Source organism: Epargyreus clarus, unplaced genomic scaffold (genome assembly GCF_041222505.1).
Source record: "Epargyreus clarus isolate Ecla_fem2 unplaced genomic scaffold, WU_Ecla_fem_2.2 ptg000024l, whole genome shotgun sequence".
Lineage (NCBI taxonomy): Eukaryota > Metazoa > Arthropoda > Insecta > Lepidoptera > Hesperiidae > Epargyreus > Epargyreus clarus.
In genome coordinates this window covers 7727160-7750588 of record NW_027332231.1, presented here as the reverse complement: position 1 = coordinate 7750588, position 23429 = coordinate 7727160, and the positions used below count along the sequence as shown (strand labels likewise).

Here is a 23429-nt window from a genome sequence, read left to right as displayed (position 1 = left end):
TTGAATGGCCGCCATCACTGTGGTTTTTCGAATTTACTGAACTGTGGGAAACACGTTTCGAGGTGGCGGTATGACGTCATTCTCAGATCAGTACTTAGATTTAGTATTTTTTGCAAGTTTTGTGACTTTTTACATGCTAAAAATTTTAACAAAGTTTTGATGATTTGATGAAGATTATAAGGTGGTGGTATGTTTATGAAAAGGAATATTAGACCAGAGCGAATTTTAGAGATCATAAAATTCAATGTATCATTACATAAAAGCTGCATTCATATTGGTTCAATAGTTTGTAAGATTATGTATACTGATTTTTTTAGGATTTACTATATTATCAAAAAGCAAACATATAAACCATAGATTAGTAAAGATACTTCGCCGCCTTGAAGTTGAATGAAGCCACAAATGGCTTATTTTAGTAAGTTCTTTTTTTGAATCCTTGACAAATAAAAACAGTTTTAGAGAAAATTTACGAATAAATAACTAATTTAAGTAATAATTACGTAATTTACGTAATAAATAAATAATTATTTCAAATATTTTAGGGACATTTTAGCACGGTGACGTGGCAAAACTTTTTTACGCAACTATTTCAATTCTCAAAACTGGGTACATTTTCTTGTTAGGCGTGAGTAATCTTTACTAATCTATGATATAAACTAAAAAAAAACTGCAGTTATTTAAAAATTGAAATGTTACCGATATAAGGAATTATTATTATATATTACATATTTCTTGAATTTTTTATAACCAAAAGGTCTCAAAACATGTGTAGTAAGGTTACATACTATTATTGTATTCATTATACCTTATTAAGTGAAATTGCTTTGATTTTAATGTGACATCGAAATGAGATACGTTGAAGTCAACCCACGTCACACAAAGCAATTCAATTCATGCGCCGTACTTGCATAATAGTTCACTTGCATGACTTCTTGAGCTTTGACTTTCAGGGTTGCCACTTAATAATAATTATCATGCAAATTGTTTTTATGCATTTTGTAAAAAAAAGAAATAATTGTTAAACTAGAAGACAAATAGATAAAAATGTACAGTTAATTAACATTTATTTCATCAATGTGTACAAATATTAAAATATAAAAATAAAAACACAACCATAAAAATTATAAACATGGCTGTCTTGTTATACATATTAATAAAAAAAATATTTTTTGTCCAATATTACGAATGAAGTTATTTATATTCAATTATGTTTTATTTAAAGGAAAATAGAAACATTATTTAATTTTATCGTCAACACTAAATATGTATGTATAAGAACTATTCAAATATTTTGGTTATGTAAGTACCTTCGTAACTATATTCTATTTTTATCATTGATAAAGTACCTTCTATAATTCGCAATTGTATTGGCAACCCTGAACGCACATTTAATTGACTTATACATACCGTGATTACGTTCCACTTCAAATACTACTTCTTAAATAATGTTAATCAATGTTAACCTATTTCCTGATAATAAAACCAGGAAGTAACCACAGCATATCTGTGGGCAGTTATTATCACGCTTGGACGCGACCCATCCTACCATATCGCACCGTTCATTTTGCTCATATTTCCACCTCTAAGTTCTAGTGTATAAAGCTTTACTAATAAATTCATTTGGCATTGTTCTTCAGAATAATTGCCCTCTAAGTGAATGAACTACGGTGCGCATGTGCTAGTAGCAAATGATATAATTCTTGACAGGTGTTTTTTTGTAGGTTTTTAAGCTCTGTGCGTAGATTTTTAAGATTGGAGAATTAATGCTTCCAGCCTACAATTAGTATGCCTTTAGGAATAAATAATAAAAGTGTTTTGTGTTCAATGCCTCAGTGTATAAAATGAAGCCATACATTTCAGCGGATTGTAGATACGTACGAGTAAGTCCCTATTTAACTATTAGTTACTTTAAAAGTTACTTAAAACATATTTCGTTAACTTACGAGTATGTTGTAAAGTTCGAATAAAATGTCTTTATTATTTATTTTATATTTCATGTAATACACACAATACAAACAAAAGGGCAAACAAACATAATATTCTCATATATACACCATATCCACATAATCACGATTAATCAGCTGTTAAGGATATAAAGTTTAATTTCTGAGAGGAGACTCGACCTCAGCAGTATAAAATAATTGATGATTATGAAATTATAACAATGACTGTAATTAAATGATAGTTTTTTGGCCTTCTAGTATTCATAAAATATTAAATTTAAGGACAGTTTTCGCAGTTTGACAACAGATAATCCCACAAGTATCAGTTTTGAATACCCCCTGTTCTATAAAGAGTTTGTTATAGAATTATAGATGTTCATGGGCGGTGACCACTTACCATGAGATTATACGTTTTGACAAATATGACTGTTTTAGTATTTGTTTACGTATTTCCCCATACAATTTCCAATCAGCGCCTCTAGCGGATTGTATCAGAACTATAGTGACAGATACGTAACATTAAATGTCTAAATTGACAAAATGGCGCTTTATGTTTCGTCTCTCTTTTTTGCAAACATGTGAGTAGACAAAAAGATTTGAGCACTTAATTATTCTTACGTTTACTCAGTCTACTGAAGCAAACAGAACAGAATAATGGATTGAGTAAACGTAACGTAGAATTGTGGGATTTGAAGACTCATGGTAAGGGTCGACTATGTGCTTGTTTACTACTTTAATAGAAATGTGAACAAGTCACATTCAACACAATGTCCATTTTATTTAAATTCCGAATTATTTCGTAACACAAACTTTTCTTTATGAATAATGTTCAAATTATTGCATGCTCTGTTGATTCAAGTTCCCTTAAACATGTAATGAATAATACAATTATTAATAAAAGAGGGTCATTACATTTGTTTTCGAGTTTTATTCACATTTACGGAAATATATTGATAGAACCAATTAGGGTTGTTACCTTACAAGTAACTATATTTTTGGGCATAAATAACCTGATATTTCCCATAGGTATTTTTGGAATTACTGTCATTATATTTTTTTTACATATAGCCATAGATAAGTAAAGATTACTCACTCCTAACTAGAAAATGTACCCAGTTTTGAGAATTGAAATACTTGCGTCAAAAAGTTTTGCCACGCCTCCGTGCTAAAGTATCCCTAAAATATTTGAAATAATTATTTATTTATTATGTAAATTCATGTTAATTACGCAGTATTAGTTGTTTATTCGTAAATTTTCTCTAAAAATGTTTTTATTTGTCAAGAATTCAAAAAAAGAACTTACGATAATAAGCCATTTGTGGCTTCATTCAATTTCAAGGCGGCAAAGTATCTTTACTAATCTATGCATATAGCATTTATTTTAAATAGTTATAATGACAGTGGAATGAGCTTCAAAACTTATGCTAATGTTAAATGTTTTCTTGTATATATTTTTGTTAAAATCATGATATGTTATCTAGTAAATAAGTATAATATTTTCTCTAAAATTGAGTCTCGAGTTTGTAAATAATTTCAGAAACTTTTCCAGTACGAAATAAATATTTAAATTGTAGATCTCGCAAATTATAATCACGTAGCAAGTAGCAATTGCGTTGCGATCGGGAAAATTAGCTTTCTAATGAAAAAATCTACGAGTGATTTCCCAAGAAACAGGCCAGCTACTATATACGAGTGATACTTTCTCTGAAATGAAATCATCTCGTATATAATTTACTTTGTCATGTTAGTTAAAAGTTGACCAAGCCACTGTGTCAGCGAAATAACTGTTAACCTTGTTCAAACAATAGCTTTTCAAGTTTATTGAGTGACCTTTTGTGTCACGTGACTAGCTGAATTAATGAAGTCGGGCCAAAAGTCGTATAACATTTAGAATTATAGCAAAATATTTTGTTTAGTTTTTTCAAAACATCTAAACAATGTATGTACAAGGTGGTAAAACCCTATGCGGTTCGCTATCCCTGGGACGCCACCGCCACACCTATTTCTATCTAATAACAGCTGTATTAAGTTCTGCTGTGTTCCGCTTTGAATGATGTGATAAGGGAGATACAATTATTCAAGGCGTTCTAAGTTAGTCCTAAGGGGTAGCAATACATCTGTGCCCAACTTCTGGTAGGAATCCAATTTATATGGGGTTGATTACAAATGTCTATGGGCGGCAGTATTCACCATAAGTAGGACTAACCTTCCGCTTAACCGCTTCTAAATTTTGAAAAAATATTTAGTTTACTTTAAACCTACATTTTACTAATGGGTTGTTACTTGCAGGTCTTAACATCATATCAAAAAACTGCGATGGAGTTCTAGGTAAGTAATTTTTTTTATTACAAAGTTTACAATAGCATCCGGTAGTTGAAAGAAAGAACGAAAATACTTTATTCAGGGATATTGCAACACACAACTGCACAACTGCAAATAAACAAAATAAATAAACAATATGCACGGTTATAAAACTTGTTAATAATAAATAAGACCTTATAAAAGTTGCTAGGTATGTTTATTTTTTACATGTCCTCTTTCGAAAAACATTTTGACTATGTAGAAAAATCTAAGTACATTTATTTTATAGAAATCCGTTTAACGCTTTAGAAGTTACGATGTATAAAAGATACACAAACACCAACATAAACATAAACTTTCATTGCAGCAGGGTATAAAGCCTTATTATGTGACGAAATTGCACATCAAGTACTTGAATCGAGTAGTTAAAGATCGCCAGTACATCTTAAAATGCGATTAACGTCTTATTAGTCTTTTTATGAATTGTATGGAGGCATTCTACGCTGCAGATTGGTACTGAATGTCATTTAAAATAAATACTATCGGCATCTTTGATAAGTAAAATAGAAAGATACTTCACCTACTTGAAATTAAATGAAGCCACGAAAGGATGATTTTATATATATTTTTTTAATTCTTGACGAATAAAAAATAAATATTTCAAACATTTTAGGGACATTTTAGAACGGAGACGTGGCAAAAGATTATGTATGCAAGAATTTCAATTCTCAATACTGGTTACAGTGATCAATCTATGTATTTTACTTATCTAAGATCAGAATAAATAAATTTAATTTTATTCTCCGATAACGCATCAGAAGTATGGGAAACGTGTACCTATCAGGTTGTATTAACAACATCGGATAGGTCCGTGATTACGGAGCTAGGCGTCCTGCAACCTGTCATATTCAATATCATGCTTCCATGAGCTACAATGACTTAGGTTTATAATAATAACGGCTGGAAATGACATTTCTCCTGAAGGTCAATAATTTCAAAAATGATCCTTCGTCTTCGTAATGATGATTCGGTCAAAAATGATCCTTTTTAAAGCTTTTAAAGTCTAAACACTATCTTCTAATGTGATTACAGTTACATTACATACTTACTGAGTTTCTAACCGGATCTTCTCAGTTGAGATCCCGTTCCGATCCAGTTGTAGATTAAGAAAAATATTGTAACTGACAATTTGTAAGTGCCACTGTAGGTCTAATATTTCATTTCATTTTATTCAAATAAATTTTAAAATTAAAGTAGTATTTTCAACATTTTCCATATTATATAAAATAGTTTCGCGACTCCCTACCCTGGTATGTTTCAAAACTGTTTTTTTTATTATAATTAAATCAGTAATTTTTTGACTGACCTCTTCTACTTCTACGACCTGGGTCGTAAGTCACAACTCCCACTTTTAAAACATTCTATAATGCGTAGGATCAAAACTTTGTGATTTTAAGGACAAAAATACAAACGCTATAATATGGTGAGCAGGGTAAAGCCCTCTCAGTAGAAGCTGTTTTACTATAAACTTAAAACCAGCATATAGCATATCTATTACTATTCTAGCAAAATTAATCCCATCCTGAATAGGATTAAGAATATAAAGCGTTATTTTCAACTTATTATTTCGACGCAATTCTATTTTATTAATACTTTTAGTTACCTAATGTCTGGTTTTAAGATAATCTACTTACTATAAGAAGCCACGAGTACTTTCGAAAGAACTTTCGAAATAAATTATATTCAAATGTTTGCATATTACGAGTAGGATTACGATGCACGTTCTAGTCTTCTATATCTTCGACACAACTTACGAGATAAGCCGCCTCAGTGTCGCCTTAGGACAATCGACTTGAGAACAAAATTAAATTTAGATCTTTGATTGTTGGTTATTTAGTTAGGTCTATTTAAAGGACTAATTCGAATGTTATTTACTTTGATATAAGTATATGTGTTACTTTGTGCTTCATCAACATCATCAACCCATTAATATCCCACTGCTGGACACGGGTCTCCTCTCAGAATGAGAAGGATTAGGCCATAGTCCACCGCGCTGGCCAAGTGCGTATTGGTAGACTTCACATACCTTTGAGATTTTTTTATAAATCTCTCAGGTATGCAGGTTTCCCCACGATATTTTCCTTCACCCTTTACGCAAGTGATAATTAATTTCGAATACGTCCATAATTTTGGTATTGGCCTGGTATTTGAACCTCGGGTCCCTCGATCGAGGGCCGCATTTCTTAATCACTAGGCTATCACTACTTATTACTTTATGCTTATGGAGTAGTTATTAAAGAGATTTTTACAAAAATAAATAATGTTGTACGACGAACTCATACATATATGCTCTACCCGTTGTGAGTTCAATCTTTGTTAATTCATATTTACTTTCGCAGTTATTAGCGATTCAAATAAGACGTTTTTTGCGAAGCTAGAAAGTTCAAACGGATTACTGAGCGATTACACGTTTTCACGAAAAAATATAAATAGGTATATTTCATTGAATATTTTTTTATAAACTTAGAGGAGGCACTAATGCGGACAGCTACTGCCGCACGGGGGCCTACCATCATCTTATAAAAACCATCATAGTTCAGAGAAGTTTTATTTCAATATTGCATTAACATTATTTTGTTTCTTACCACGACCTCCTTAAAACATTATTTTCAATGTATGATTAAAATAATATTGTTTTAAGACATGGTAGTAACCCCCCAGGGCACTTCCCCGGATTGAACCATACTGGCACTACCACATTTCTATTTTCCTTCTAAATCTGTTTTTAGAACTTAATAGGAAGACGGATCATTTCATAATAAATGGTAAGTAGATATAATCTTCGGATATTTCTTATGTCTTTAGAAAAGAGCTCTTTCAGCAAGTTTTATGCTTTATTTATTAGCAACGTATTAACACTATAAAGAAGTTTATCTCTCCCTGGCTCTCTTTTAATGTTACTATTAAGTAAAGAATCCGATTTGTATCTATCGAGGTATTATATGAGTTTTAAGACGGATGTTTATAGCATTTATAATAAGGCTAAAGGTTTAACTTAATCTTATATATAAAATTCTCGTGTCACAATGTTAGTTACCGTACTCCTCCGAAACGGCTTTGCCAATTTTCACCGAATTTTATATGCATATTTAGTAGGTCTGAGAATCGGGTACTATCTATTTTTCATACCCCTAAGTGATAAGGGTTGTTCACCCTTAACACTTTTTATTTACCTATATAGCAACACAACGTTTGTCGGGTCAGCTAGTATAACTAGTATAAAGAACTTACATTTGAAGTGAAAACATCTTTAGCAGCGTTGTACTCTTTTTGTAATGGGTAAAAATGTTAGCGTCAGGATACGTGACCTGATCGAAAATTCGTAAGACGGAGGGATTGTCACGTTTCTGTACGATAGCGCAAAACATGAATATTGTATTCTACCAAATAAATGATAAAACTGTTGTAATATATTACAAAGCAAAGGCTATAGTGAACATTTTATATGTATATATTTTTTTATATATTCATATGAGAACGAACCGACTTGTTAACTTATTGATAATTGGTTACTACAGTCCCTGGACATCTGAAATCCATAAGGAAAATTGGTTCTACATGAAGCCTATTGAAAATGCGTTGCTAGTAACTAGAACTAAGATGGCCGTTTTTTATATAAATCAGCTAGCATCCACATCAATCCTTTTGTTATAATAACACAATAAGTATGTGTCGGAATTTCCATCATATGTGTCAACAAGGAAAACGATCTACATTACAAGATTACAACATGAAGTATGCAATAATGATATACAACGCAACCGATCTACAAAAGAATGTACATTATGGTTAAAGTGACCATGTATTATTTCAGTCAAAACGGGACATAGATTTCTTTTGTCAATTACTTTTTAGTTGAAAAAATATAGTTGAAAAAAACTAAAAAACACGCTTTTATAATAAAATCAACTAAATAGTAGAAAATGATTTTCAATGTAGGAATCACTTAAGGAAGAGTAAATAGGATAATTGTGGAAAAAGTGTGGGGCGCTTTTCGAAAACTGATAAATGGAGCACCCCATGCTTTTTTCACAATTATACTATTTACTGTTGCTTAATTAGACGTTACCAGAAATTTAAGACGGTGGAAATTTTCTGATCTACCCCATGATAACATGAAAGAGTTTGCGGTAAATTACATGAAAAAAATGCTTTTAAAAAATTGTTATTTTAAATTTATGGATTTTAATATTTAGTTATCATTGTTGTTATTTGGGAAAACGGGAGAATGTTGTGTCCCGAGATTCGTTTCGGGGACAACGGGACGAACCATCGAAAAACGGGACTGTCCCATTCAAAACGGGACGTATGGTCACTTTAATTATGGTACATTGCTACCGGTCAATCAGTTTTTGTTCATGTTTAACATAATGTATTACTTCAATGTAAGATCTTGCATCAGCATACAAGTGTATGCAATAATAGGGAATAGTTTCTGTTATTGCGTGCGTCAAAGAGCAGATTAAACAATTTTGTATTAATGACATTTTAATTTAAAAAATCTCACACAGAAGTTGTCATTAAATGAAGATTTGGTAAAGGGAGAAAAAAGATCTTGAACTTGTAAAACATGTGATACTTTTTTATATCTTACATAATTTTTTCGAAATATTTGAGTTGCAAGACAGTTGATAACTGGAGCTCAGTCCTTATATGAATGTGCTGTGGAATTATATAGCAAGCCAATGTTCAAGGTTTTTATAAAACAGCTATACCGTGATTCAGGTCTCGTACTGCGCCATTTTTTACCAAATAGCCCAGAAATTGGTAAATTAAGACAGAAATAAGAGCCCAATTGAACCACAAGAAATTCTACTAGACTTTGAAACTGAATCTCGATAACTCTTTATTTGCTAATCGATTTTGTTAACTACTTCTCTTCTTACCATCATATGTTAATCACGCGTTATTTAATTACTTATTTAATTACATAACTAACACATATCAAATGTCCTCGAACACTACTGGATCACGTAATTACGGATAGATTAAATTAAATATTACTTAAACATTCGATGTCTTGTGTCTTGATCATATTTCTATCTCTATTTCTATTTGCTTGACAAGCATTAGAGGTGGTTAGGTTGTGTAAGTATGTTCATTGCGTATGAAGACAAGTATATTATTATAATGGCCGACATAATAGGCAACGATATACATGACTGACTATATAATAACGTATATTAATGCTAAAGTATCGAGCGAGAGCTCGCTAAATTTCAGATATCATAGATTGAGCAGTTCTCAAGAAGGGGTAAATGCCCCTCGATGATGCTAAAATTAGTTAATGATGATTTAATATTTTGACAGTTATACTAGAGAATTATTAGAAAAAATGTGATACATGTAACAGATTTCTAAATCAATCCGTATTGAACCAAAGCGGTAGTTCGCTCCAAGTTCCCCTGTGGGGAGAACCCGTGCCCGAAACAGAAATAAGGTAGCTCAATTCATCCATTTGTAACATGAAGTAAAGGCACATCAACACAGCACCAATACGACATGGTCGCCATCATAATTAACCTTACCCCAGCATCTGAGAGCAATTAAGTTTTTCTTCAAACGACGCGTCGCCAATCGTTTAGAGTTAAGTTACTAGCATTCCCTAAGGTAAGACGCTGGTGTGTCTAACCGCAAATAGTGGCATTAAGAGCGTGGCTGTGTGGCACGCGATCGATGTCATACACTGCCGGCACGTATGCGCGGGCGCAGCCAATCATTGACAAGGGCTGCCAGTTTTCTTAATTTTGTTACGGTGTTCATATTAATGTTAGTTTGGTTTTATTTCCTTATTACATTGTTTTGTTTGAAATAAAGTTTAATATTATACTTAGAGAGTTTAGAATGGCAATCAAAATACGTGCAATAAATGTTAAAATAGAAATGTACCAGTACCATTACTTATGACAGTTTTTTTTTGTAGGATAAATACTTTCGATATATTAAATGAAATGAATGTCTTATGGGAGAAAATTGGGTATGCTTTTATTTTATAACATTTTAGCGTGTTCTTATTTGTACTCGCCTGCCAAGGAAGGGTTATGTTTTTCGCGCGTATCTTGTATTTTATTCTTGTATATTGATGTGTATCCAGATACACATCAATATACAAGAATAAAATACATATTGGTCACTACCCGAGAATTGTATACAGTACAGGGGTTCTACCTAAAGCTTTCATGCGTAGACATCAAAGCTATGGTCTTCATTAGTCGTTTCATATTTAGGTATGTAATGACACGCACAAACTGCTTCACGACAGAAATAAGTATATATCCCTGAAAAATACTAGCTCTATCACTCAATCGATACTAGTTTCAAAATACGTTTATATTTTCTCAAACGTGGCAGCCCTGTGTTCGCGCGGCGTGTGCCGCCGACCACGGATTGCGGTTTTTTCCTCCAGCCATCTGTTGGATGGACAATAATTGACGACGTACCTCTGTCATGCTGGAGGAAATGGCCTGATGCAAACTGTTCGCAGTTACTCCCATTATTACGTGGCTCGTGATGTGACCAGATTTATATACGGTTGGAACATCATGGTTTTATGTCTGTACTTAATAGTGACGATATCTCTATCGAAATTGAGATATGTAAATAATTTCAATGTACTTAATATTGTATTGTTTTTGTATTATAAATTTTTTTATCGTTCAGTTTACGGTTTAAGTTATTGAGTGTATTAAATATCAACTCAGCGCGACATTTACGAGACCAAAAATTTATTTATTATCAATTTAAGGAATGATGACTTGTAGATGAAGACTTTGTAGATGTTAAGTATGCTATTTTTGGTCATTTGGTTTTAAATATCGTAAACAAAATGAACTTAAATATACCTAATGTCTCCTTTTTATTGCTTTAACATGACGTTAGAAGTATTGTTAGAAAATAGAGTTATGTAAAATGTTAATACAATGACATCAAAAATAATGATAAACAAGAAACGTACTCTATGATGATTTGCAAATATTTCGAATTTAGTTCCCGGCGCAGGTCAAAACTATATGGAGGTCAGAGATCGCTTCATAAGGCACCGACACACTTTCGGACCATGATAATTGTTCTCGAATAATGAAATCACGGTAATGGATCTATGATTACTATTTGATAGACATATGATAAATCAGACCCTAGTTATTCGAAGCGTGAGTTGTTATTTTGCTATTTATCCATAAACTTTTTGTTAGGGACACGGAAAAAGTATCGACACTTTGTGGTATTGACTACTTTTGCACTCGATACTTTCATTCTATACTTTTAGTCAATAAGATTATTACAAAATTATGACAAAAATGACTATTTTTGTTTTTGTTGTTTTTGGTTTTGTTTACGTATTTCCCATATATTTCCAATCAGTTCTGATACAATCCGCTAGGGGCGCTGTATGGAAATGTATGGGCAAATACGTAAACACATACCAAAATAGTCATTTTTGTAAACATGTAAAAACTCATACTAAGGGTACTATTCAACTGTCTGACCATGAAAACGTAAAAGTCTGTCTGCTGACAGACGGAATTACTTTCGCACTTATAATATTAGTATGGATGAATGTAATTGATTTTTTAATTTTTGATTAATACATTTTGGGATTTTACTGTATTTATTATCATTATTGTATTAGAGTTTACATATTTATGGTACAATTAACTTTTTCATTATTTTGTACAAATGAAGTTAAACTAATGTCACTGACTAAGAAAAGTATCGATACTTTTACGAATAATCGAACGATACTTTTTCCGATACTCATAAGTACAGTATCGTACTTTTTGTAGCAGTTCTGATTAAGATTCTCATTGAAGCTTCAAGACGTGTTTATTGATTAATGACGGTTTCTTGTAAGCCTTCGGAAATTATTCTTTGATAACCTCTCATTATTGCTGCGATAAGACGAGATTCCCGTATAATCTAATATTCCAGCTTTATGCTGGTCTAATCTTATTACAGTTTCCTTAGTTTTTATCGGTAATGACCATACTTGTTTCTGGATGTTTTTATAGCAAGCTGTTAGGACAAATTATGTCATTCGTATATCTTTATAGAAACTATACTTATGTATATATATACTCATAGTTAAATTTTCTGAAATTAGAATATATCATTTTATTTTCTACGAGATTTTACCCGCGGCTTCGCTCGCGTTACGAAGTAATATTTTCATCCCCTATTTTATCCCCTTGGGGGTAGAATTGATCAAAATCCTTTCTTAGCGGATGCCTACGTGATAACATCTACCTGCATGCCAAATTTCAGCCCGATCCGTCCAGTGGTTTGGGCTGTGCGTTGATAGATCACTATGTCAGTCAGTCACCTTTGAGTTATATATATATATAGATTATTTTTAATCATATTGGAGGATAGAGACTGAAGTTATAATACTTATTTAATCTTTTGGTCCTAGTTTCTTAAAATGCTTGGGCAGTTCACAAAGAAACAATAAAAGAAAAGTAATAATAGGTAGATGACAAAAACATATTCAAATTTTTGAATTCTATTTGTAATACCAAAAATTTAGATGTCTGTTTCTTGGTCTGGATGTTTGTGCGTATTTGTCTATGTGTGTTCATGGCATCCACGATACAGCGAACCATAGTGTGGGGCTGTGAGTGTAGAAAACGTTTTCTTTTTTTACCACGCTTTTATTAGCTTGACCTGTATGTATGTAACGGAATCTTTGAACTTGATTTTACCCACTTTGAACGGTCCGATTAATTTAAAATTTTGAACAATTATCAAGAACCTATGACAATGCACGATTTTAATGCTTTTATCCCATTCTCCTCATCAGGATCATCAGGAACCAGGATTATCGATTTTCCTTGTGCGATTTTAGCGTTGTTTTTAGTTTATAAACTATAATTATTATAAATGTAAGAAAACACTAGAAAATAAGCGGATGAGACTATTTTATGGAATAGTTCTTACTATTTCCGGCATTCCTACAATCATAAGCAATATACCATATGGCATGTGTCGTTGGCAATTTGTGGCAAATCCGCGTATCGCATCGTAATTGAGTGGTTATTGCATTTACTAAAGGAATGTTATAATAGAAGAATGCGACTCTCAAGTCTGTGCCTCACTGAGGCATTCCAACTTAGTCCAGTCTTCACGGATAACAATGGGTCCATGTCTGATCTCAAAATGAGACTCTATTCTTATTTAGGGTAGATTACATATGTCCATGCATGGAAGTTATGGCAGACTTACCATTAGGTGGCCTGCACCGCCACACCTATTTCTGCCTAATAACAGTAGTGTTAAACGCTGCTGTGTTCTGGTTTGAAAGGTGTTGTAAGGGAGCCATAATTTTCCGAAGCGTTCCAGCTTAGTTATCGGGGGTAGCTGCGCATCTGTGGCCAACCTCAGGTAGGATCTAATCCTATCTTAGGATTAATTACAGATGTCCATGGGCGGCAGTAGCCACTTACCATCAGATGGACTGCATGCTCGTCTGTTACTCCTATGTTATAAAAAAAAGAAAATATTAAAATAACTGCTACAAGACATGAGATTAACTGCACATTTGCCACCTCCTTTACACAAACTGACTTTCTCGTCTCAAAACTCGATCGAAATTTGACATGACTTTGCCGTTTTCGACACTTACTTAATGAAAACGTACTTTCTTAACGATTCTGTATATTCCAGTTTTATGGCCGAGTCAAATAGAGAAACCAGTCAATAATTGCCCATGTTTGATGTTGCGTAAGTGTGAATTTGTAGACCAGGATATATTAAATTTACTAAATAGTTAACATGTAGTAATTCTACTTTACTTCTTTGTAAGTCTTACTAAGTATATTATTACTAGCGGTTAAACAAATTTTAAATGTTTCTTATATTGGTATACAGAAAAAGTCTCCAATTTACCTATGTGTTAAGGAATTTTACAAGAAGTGCACGAAACGCAAAATCTTTTTGGTGCCAAAATTCAGTGTTTGCGATTTGCAATCAGCATTTTAATATACTCGTAAGTGCTTTCCTTTTTTATAATTTTACTATTCTGCCACTATCGTTATGTCTTTATTAATTTTAATCATCTTTTGAGCGATAAAAAAGATCATGAGGAATTCTATATGTGTATGATACTTTACTAAGTTAACATGAAACCACAAATCATAGATTTTTATTAAACTCGTGCTTTTACTATACAAAGCAATAAAATGCAGAAATAACTTATGAAAAATAATATTTAATAAACAAATAATAATAATCTCGAACATTCAAGTGCTTAATAAATACCAGTTTTTAACACCATTAATAATGGAGAAGTATATACCTGATTAAGTCATATTGTTAAATATTGTCTATTCAGACATAGAATATCAAGATGCTTACATTTTCAACAATAGTGTAAATGATCAAAGACCTAGACATGATACCACCTAGATATATTCATACAGTCAAATAATAGCATTGAATATCTTTTTATGTGAATGATATCTGAAATTATTTTTATTTATTTCTATGAATGTTTCGAAGAAATAATTGTTTGAATCAAACTTCAACACTTACATGTTATAATGTAATGTCTACGTATTCAAAAAAGCAATAAAATGGTCTTACATTCGTAGCTATAAAAAACTGTTATGGATACCATTAATACCCAAGACAAGTACAAATATAACTGTCCCGGCAAAAGTTGTGTTGCCATATAAATAAAAAAATGTTAAGGGTGAACAACCCTTATCACTTAGGGGTATGAAAAATAGATAGTAGCCGATTCTCAGACCTACTAAATATGCATATAAAATTTGGTGAAAATCGGTAAAGCCGTTTCGGAGGATTACGGTAACTAACATTGTGACACGAGAATTTTATATATAATATAATATCAAAATTCATAAGTGACATATATTAAGTTAAAAATTAAAGTCCATTAGGAATAGATAAAGGTAGAGGTACGATTATAGGATTATTATCTTTGTGTGAACATTTGGAAAATCCCATTGATATTTCGGCCATAGTATCTGCGTTTACGACGCGTAAATTAATTGTCTTAATTCAAATTAAAAATTCGCCTTTGTGATATTGGTACCTATACTCAATTATATTGTCAGTGCATAAGTGTTTATCATTGTGTCGATATCAAGCAACGGTCTATCGATATTTTATTGTTATTCAAACACCGTATTATCGATATTTGACAATAATTGTTTATCGTATAAGGAATGACAGATTTATTTAGGATACACCGTAACTAATAGTGAGATCACAAAGGTTACTAGGAACTTATTGTGGTTGAGTGGTGTAAGTAACAGGAAATAAAATGTAAAATTGGGGACGTGTAGATCATAGTAATGTGTATTGTTAATTATAGTTATGTGTGTTTTTAAATCTTATTTGAAAAACGAGGTTCGTTCGACGTTTCGTTGTATTTTTAACTGCATCATCTTTAAATATAACTCAGGCATTATTTGTATATTGATTTATAGAATTGACATAAGATAAAAAAAAATAATACTTACTCGATTACTTTGATTTGATTTGATTTGATTCGAAGATGGTGGAATCCATCGTGGTTTGACTCCGAAAATACTATACTTACCAGAGATCCTTTTTAATCCTCAGGATTAGGAAAAGGATTAGAATATTAGGTAGGGATGTTATCTGGGGTTGATTACAGATATCCACGTGCGGCAGTGGCCACTTACCAAGTGGACTGCATACGCATCTGCTACTTCTATATTATTAAAATATACTTTTAATTTAATTTCCTTATACTTATAATAATTGCACAAGCATTACATAAGTTATATATTCAAAGAAGAAATGTAATTGCTCGTCATAATATATTTCAACTTACCTCATAGGACAATAACATTTAGAAAGTGGTCTAATCATTTAAATATGACAATAAGTTTATTATTTCGTTTTACATCTTTATGTCACAGCCCACATAAGTTACATAAATTATTTCAAAATCCGCATTCATTAGAAATTGTTTAGAGCACATCATTATGAATATAGTTATGTGCTTGTTTGCACTTGAAAATACATCGCATGTTACGTTGGCATTTTATGTTTTATTTTGTTTTATGTATACATGTAATACTAAAGATAATCCGAAACAGTTTTTGTTTTATCGTAAGGCAACATTGCTTAGGTCGTTTTCATCAACCAATTAATATTCCAATGTTGGGCACGGGTTCCCTCTTAGAGTGAGAAGATTTTACGCCATAGTTTACCGCACTGGCAAAATCCGTATACTTCAATTTATTTCAACGAACCTGTTGTAATGGTGACAAGTGATGATTAAATTCTAATACACACATAACTTTTACAAATGAGAGACCTGGGATTCGAACCTCGGTCCGATTGAAAGATCGCGTTTTAAATAGGCTCCACTACACTGCAAGTTTAGGTCTACTAGTATCTAGTTCGATAAGTAAGTATAAGATCTAGTTTCAATGCCTAGACTGGGTTATTGGTTGCCTTTACAATCAATGACACCGCAAATCATAATAGCAATGGAAGCCGCAACGTTTGCTATCAGATGTAATTTCTGTTTACATTGTACGTCGATTGAAAATTAGAGAAAGTCTATTAGAGAATATTACAATCTTACTCAGGATTCATCATATATCTGAGTATATTATTATTTAAATAGGTGGACAGGTTCTAAATTACAAATATTTGAAGAAGTATTTACATAATGAATTGAAGAATTTGTGTCACTTCTGGCTAAAGTTATAATCCGAAGTAATATGAAATAGACATTGTTTAAGGCTGCCCTTTTCCCGCAAAAATGGCTTCAATTTAAATCAGTTTAAATAGCTGAGACAAACAATAAACTAATAAAAAAAAATTGTATCACACCCCTGACAATTACGATGATGGTTCTTTTATTTTTAGTCAACATTTCTTTTTACATTTTAATCATAAAGGAAAACCTCAATATCAAAAAATAATTTGTCCGCCATATTGAATTTAGAGTGACGTCACTTAGTTAACCGTGCATTGTCATCTAAACCAAACGTGTATAGTCTGATTCATAATTAGGTGTCCAAAATGTCAACAAACAAATGTCACTGTCAAAATCAACAAGAAATAAAAACTTTAACAAACTCAACAAAAAACTAAAACTTTACAATTATTCACAATTTAACAAACGCGCTATGAAAACGATAATACATTTGAGTTCGATTACAATCATGAAAATGAATAACATCAGCTACGACACTTAAAAATGACGGCACAAGAAATGTTTTGGGTTCCGATTGTGTTACCATTATCACATTTTAATTTTCTACCATAAACCTTGTATTTTATTATTATTATGGTATTAGTATGGAACGAAATTGAGGTAATATAAATATTAGAAAATGTAAATTGATCTTAATTTATTTAGATTATTATTTTATTATTGTTGTATTAATTTAATATTGTCAAAAATAAGAAACTGATAGGTCAACACCTTTGTTTACACACCTAATTATGAATCAGACTATAGGTATAGGCAACATTTTACTCGTAGGTCTATTGATGGGGTTAACTGGTTTAAAATTCAGACAAGACTTGACCCTCACATTACGAACTAACAAGCTAACTAAGTAAAATAAAAGCTTGTAAAATAGTTGTTAAGGGATAAGGAACGGTTCTGTAATGTCTAGACGTCGAAAAGTAATGTTTTGGTCACATTGACAAAGCTTGTTTTATCTCAGTTTATAACTAATGGCGTATTGTTGCGCTCGTACCGTTGCAGACGAGTCAATTGTCTTCAAGAATAAGTGTTTTGTGTTTAGTTTTATTTATATGTACCTGTACTTCTTTTGATGCGTTTGATTGCAGCGTATTTAACGTGGGATAAAGTTTCGTGTATAGAGTTATTACGCCATACAAAGCATTCTGGGTTCGATTTCTAACTGCTTGCTTGCCTAAGCATGTAAACGAAAGCTTTATAATTTCAAGATGGATCTGGGCGTGTTACTTAATTTTACTTATTCATAGTATCCTTAACTCAAATATTCGAATTTTGAACCAATTTTGTGTTCAAATAATCAATTATGAAAAAAACCTGCCTAAAAGTAATTGAGCTGAAAGGTAAGGAATGTAATGTAGTCTACGTTACTTCCATAATTTAGATGAATACAACGACACTGTAGGGTTTTGGTTGTAGAGCATGCCAAAAATGAGATATACATTATATATAGTTATAGTCCATCCCGCAGTGGGGTAAAAATGATAATTAAATATAGAGTTCTGTACCCTTAGTATGAGTTTTGACCCTTTACAAAAATGAATGTTTTTGTATTTGTTTACGCATTTCCCATACATTTCCAATCAGTTCTGATACAGTCCTTTGGGAGCGCTGATTGGAAATGTATGGGCAAATACGTAAACAAATACAAAAACAGTAATTTTTGTAAGAAAGTAAAAGCTCATACTAAGGGTACTGATAATTTATGGAGATCTTCATTTCTTTCTATACAAGGGTCTCCCTACTCGGTATATATAAATCGGTGGTAGAAGTGCCTGTATATTGTACTAAGGTATTACGCGGCGTCCGGTAAGACTAGTAATTAAAAGCCCTAATGACTTTATCTCACCTATTATATCACAGATTTATAGGGTTGACTGATAACTTTTTTACCACTTTTTCTGTGTTCAAATTAGTTGTGTCAGTTTAACATAGAAAACTCTCACAACTCTTATTAATGAAGAGAAAAAAAAGAATATTGGAAAGATCGTACAACCAGTATGGTTTGAGGATTGAGGATGTACCACCGCTAATTCTAGTATGAAGCAGTTACTTTTTGGTGGTAGGGTTGTGAGTATTGTGTGAATTCTCCCTTTCAAGTTTTTCAGCTTGAAAGAGATACTCTCTTTACTTAACCTTTCACTGAAATACGTTGTATTATTTTTGACATAAGCGTGAACGAAAACGCAATTTCTGTACATTAAGACAAATTATAATTTTTATTTTAGAAAGTGGCAACCCTGCACACCGTGGGTAGTTTCTAGTGAGAAAATTTGCATTGACGTTATTACCACAAGTGATCAGGTAACAAGGTGTCTGTGTCGGGTAATTTATTTCAGAACACGACGTGTCGGGCAAAAAAGTTAACTAGCCAGCCTCCTCAGCGATGCCTGCGTCGGATGATTAAGACATAAATTAGATTCCATTCAGATAGTTAATTGAGATATGGTTGCAAGACCCTTGCCTACTTTATCTATGGTTAATTTAGATGATGGACAGATTGAAATTTCAAACTGTTGTTTGTTATGAAAATATGAGGAATTTCGAAAGTTGTGACAAACTTACCCTCAATATGTGATTGTAGTTTAAGTTTTGTACTATACGTTACTCACTCCTAACAAGAAAATGTAACCAGTTTTGAGAATTGAAATAGTTGTGTAAAAAAGTTTTGCACGTCTCCGTGCTAAAATGTCCCTAAAATATTTGAAATAATTATTTATTTATTATGTAAATTACGCAATATTACTTATTTATTCGTAAATTTTCTCTAAAAATGTTTTTATTTGTCAAGAAAACGAACTTACTAATAAGCCGTTTGTGGCTTCATTCAATTTCAAGGCGGCGAAGTATCTTTACTAATCTATGCATAAAATACTAAATAAAAATTGTGATACTACTATTATTTTTGGAAATGGATTTTAATACTCTACAAGTTTTGTCAGAAAATGTTTTAACAATTTTAGATTACAATGGCGCTAATTAGATTTAAATTTACACATTGTAATATTGTAAACATAATGTAAGTTACAACAAAGATTTCGGGAACAAAATAATTATGTGCATTGTGCAACTGTTTTAAAACGAAATAACTCGAAACTGTATAATACAACAGAGTATGATAACTAATGCGTGTTCGAATAACTGCATCTTGTTCTTACCAGGCTCACGCTCGTGTAATCACACAAAAACACCTAATAGTGACATTATAGAGATAACTTGTTGAAGTAATTGCAGGAACCTACCGTAAATCGTTAGAAGCGTGTTCAATAGGCACTGATAAATCAATATGAACCAGTCATCTGTCAATCAGCCTCCATTGAACACACGTCAGTTTTTTATTGAGATCTTTACATTATATAGCATTCAGAATTTGGTATAGCTGTATTTGTGAATGCGATTACTTCCTATTCTTATGATTACGGTTACCAAATTGTAATTCCTTACTTTCTGGAAGCACTAAACTGTAAATCTACTTACAAGATTGTTTCATATATGTATCTTTCGACTTCAGCAAACTCTACAAAGAACTTATTTTTTTAAACAGGAAGAAATTCAAATGGTTACATGAATATAACTCGAAATATAATGATAATTTTATTGTTGTAAATCAGGCCACTGCCGCCCATGAACATCAAACAAATAAATTAATTAATAAGTATGTAATATGTAGTTATAATTTATATTAAATATACCTATTATACTTTCTTACCAACCAATTCAATATATTATGGGATCCTACCTAAATTCCATATGCGTCGCTACCAACATAATTATTTATTGGAACGCCTCATTTGAGCAGAGAACAAGAGTGGAACACCAAAAATAGTAAAAAAGTCAGAATCAACATACGTTACAAAAAGTTATGACTTCAGTTGTGGTCCGCGACAAGTGAATGGGGTTCCAATTAAGCCGATACGGGGCGCATAATGCTCTTTATGTTAACACCCTGTTTGCTTACTGCATTGTTTATAAGCCATTTGTGGTCTCCGCCTACGAATATGGATGCTGTGAACTTGCAACAATCGGCGGTACACTAGTTTTCTGGTCCTACAAGTGAAGGTCGCTTACACTTTAAGGATATATCTGATAGTTATGTCTAAAACTCCGTAGTGTAAATATATCACGAATATATACTTAAAAAAAACGCTACCGGCGTTCGACGTAACATACCATTATCGTCGTCATCATCAACCCATTACAGTCCCACTGGGGATGGGTCTCCTATCAGAATGAGAAGGATTAGGCCATAGTCCACTGCGCTGGACAAGTGTGATTTGATAGACTTCACATACATATGCAGGTTTCTTCACTATGTTTTCCTTCACTGTTAAGCAAGTGATAATTATTTTCTAATAGGCACATAGTATGTTCTAGTATGTTCATAGTATGTGTTGTGTATGTTTTGACTTTGAGTATGTTCTAAAATTATTATATGTCCTTCTTATATTTGGTGTACAAATAAAAAGGATTTGTTGTTGTTGTAAGTGACGTCATTGTAGCTCACACATATGTCTAACCAACTCCATATAGAACGCAGGTTCACACACCTATCACAGGTACGTTGCCAATCTTGGGAACTAAAAGGGTCGCCTATACTATATATTACTTTGATACAACATATATTTAGCTTAATGACGCATGACAATGAAAGGTTTATTTGCGTTTCGAAAGAAATGATTAAATTATATTTAATAACAAGCACATCATTACTAGACATGATTTGTTATAATCGACATTCACATGAGGTCAAATTTGATTCCCGCCGTACTTACATTCTAATCAATAATGACATAATGATATACTTATTTAAATTTGATAAAGTCACAAACAGATGGTTCCGTATGTCATTATCTACACGTATGTAAAATCAATTAACTTAACGCATTATATCATGTATTAACGCATTGAAAAAATATTGAAGTAAAGTACAATGAAGTGATGTACAATACATAAAATACTATTTTTTTTTATTTGTTTAGATTTTTTAATATATTTATAATATAAGAGTAACAGACGAGCATGCAGTTCGCCTGATGGTAAGTGGCTACTGCCACTCATAGACATCTGTAATCAACCCCAAGATAGGATTAGATATCCTCCTACCTGAGGTCGGCCACAGATGCGCCGCTACCTCTGAAGTCTAAGCTGGAACGCCTCGGAAAAGTATGTCTCCTTTATCACATAATAGTTTATAGGTAATAGAACTTTCCGACAGACACCAGGCATTCTAACTTAGTTCTGAGCAGCAATTCATGTATGGCCGACTTCAGGTGTTCTTTTTTTTGCTCACGAGGGGTAAACCTTCAAAAGATGCCGGTGCGGATAAACGGTGCCGTGGCTGCCGTAGGAGCGAGGCAGGGTGATGTGGGACTTCAGGTGGTCTAGCAGTTGCCACAATCAAAAAGATTGCATGTTACTTTTACTTTAACTCATAATATAAGAAAATAGTTATATTTATTAGTGTAGATAAAAGTACGGATCCCTAAAATTTCGTCGCGCGTGCCTATTTGATTGATTTGAATTTGAAATCATCGTTATATAATTGTAAACACCATTAAATTTGAGTTATAATCGCGTCGTTTTGCGGCACTTAAGACTGACGGTGTTGCAATCACACTATTAAATTGACATTTTATAACAATCATAAACACAGCGAAGCTTCTTACGAAATTGAAGTACGAAACGAGCATAAAGCCTGATGGTAAATGGCCAATACCGCTCTCTATCCGTATCCCTGAAGAGTCATTTGGAATGCCACATATAAGTTGCTATCTTACAATGCGCTACAAGCTCCAGAATACAGCCTTAACATTGCACTTGTAGCTATAAAACTCTAACAAAATAAAAGTTATTTATTTGCAAACCTTTATGACCAACATGCATAATACGTTTCGATATTTGTAATAGAAATTTTAAAAATCACATAAATAAATAGAAATTATTACAAAATAATTAAAAGCTCATAGTTGTAAAAAAAAACGCACAAAATCTTTTTTAATTCTATTTCGCAGTCTTTTTGGTATTAATATATAAAGCTGAAGAAATTTGAACGGAGCTCTCACGCGCAGACAAACGTATTTACAGTCAACGAACTTGGTCACTATATTCCCTAATCTATGGAAAACTTCTGTTTACTAATTGAAAATCCTTCCTCAGGGTACGCGCGGAATCATTACATATACAGACACGAATTATTGATCATTACAGTGTGAGTGTTTAGATGTGTGAGTCTCGCTATACGAGCAAGCGGTAGCTCAATCTCCCCTAATCATATCTGCGATAATACCAGGGTTTCGTTACTGTTTTATTTAATACTCACATATTAGATCGTATGTAGAGCATCGATTATGTGTTCATATAATGACGCGTGCGCAGTACGAGCTGGTATTAAATGTTAATGAATCCGTCATTAC

At 32.4% G+C, this 23429-nt stretch overlaps 1 protein-coding gene across 1 annotated transcript in view; it reads left to right on the top strand.

The window, feature by feature from the left end:
* LOC140752170 (uncharacterized) overlaps positions 1-23429 on the top strand; it is an 82661-nt gene that overhangs the window by 16115 nt on the left and 43117 nt on the right. The window contains exon 2 of the mRNA XM_073086365.1: positions 4233-4271. The gene's annotated coding sequence lies outside the window, so the exon portion shown is untranslated. The remainder of the gene's footprint in view (positions 1-4232; positions 4272-23429) is intronic.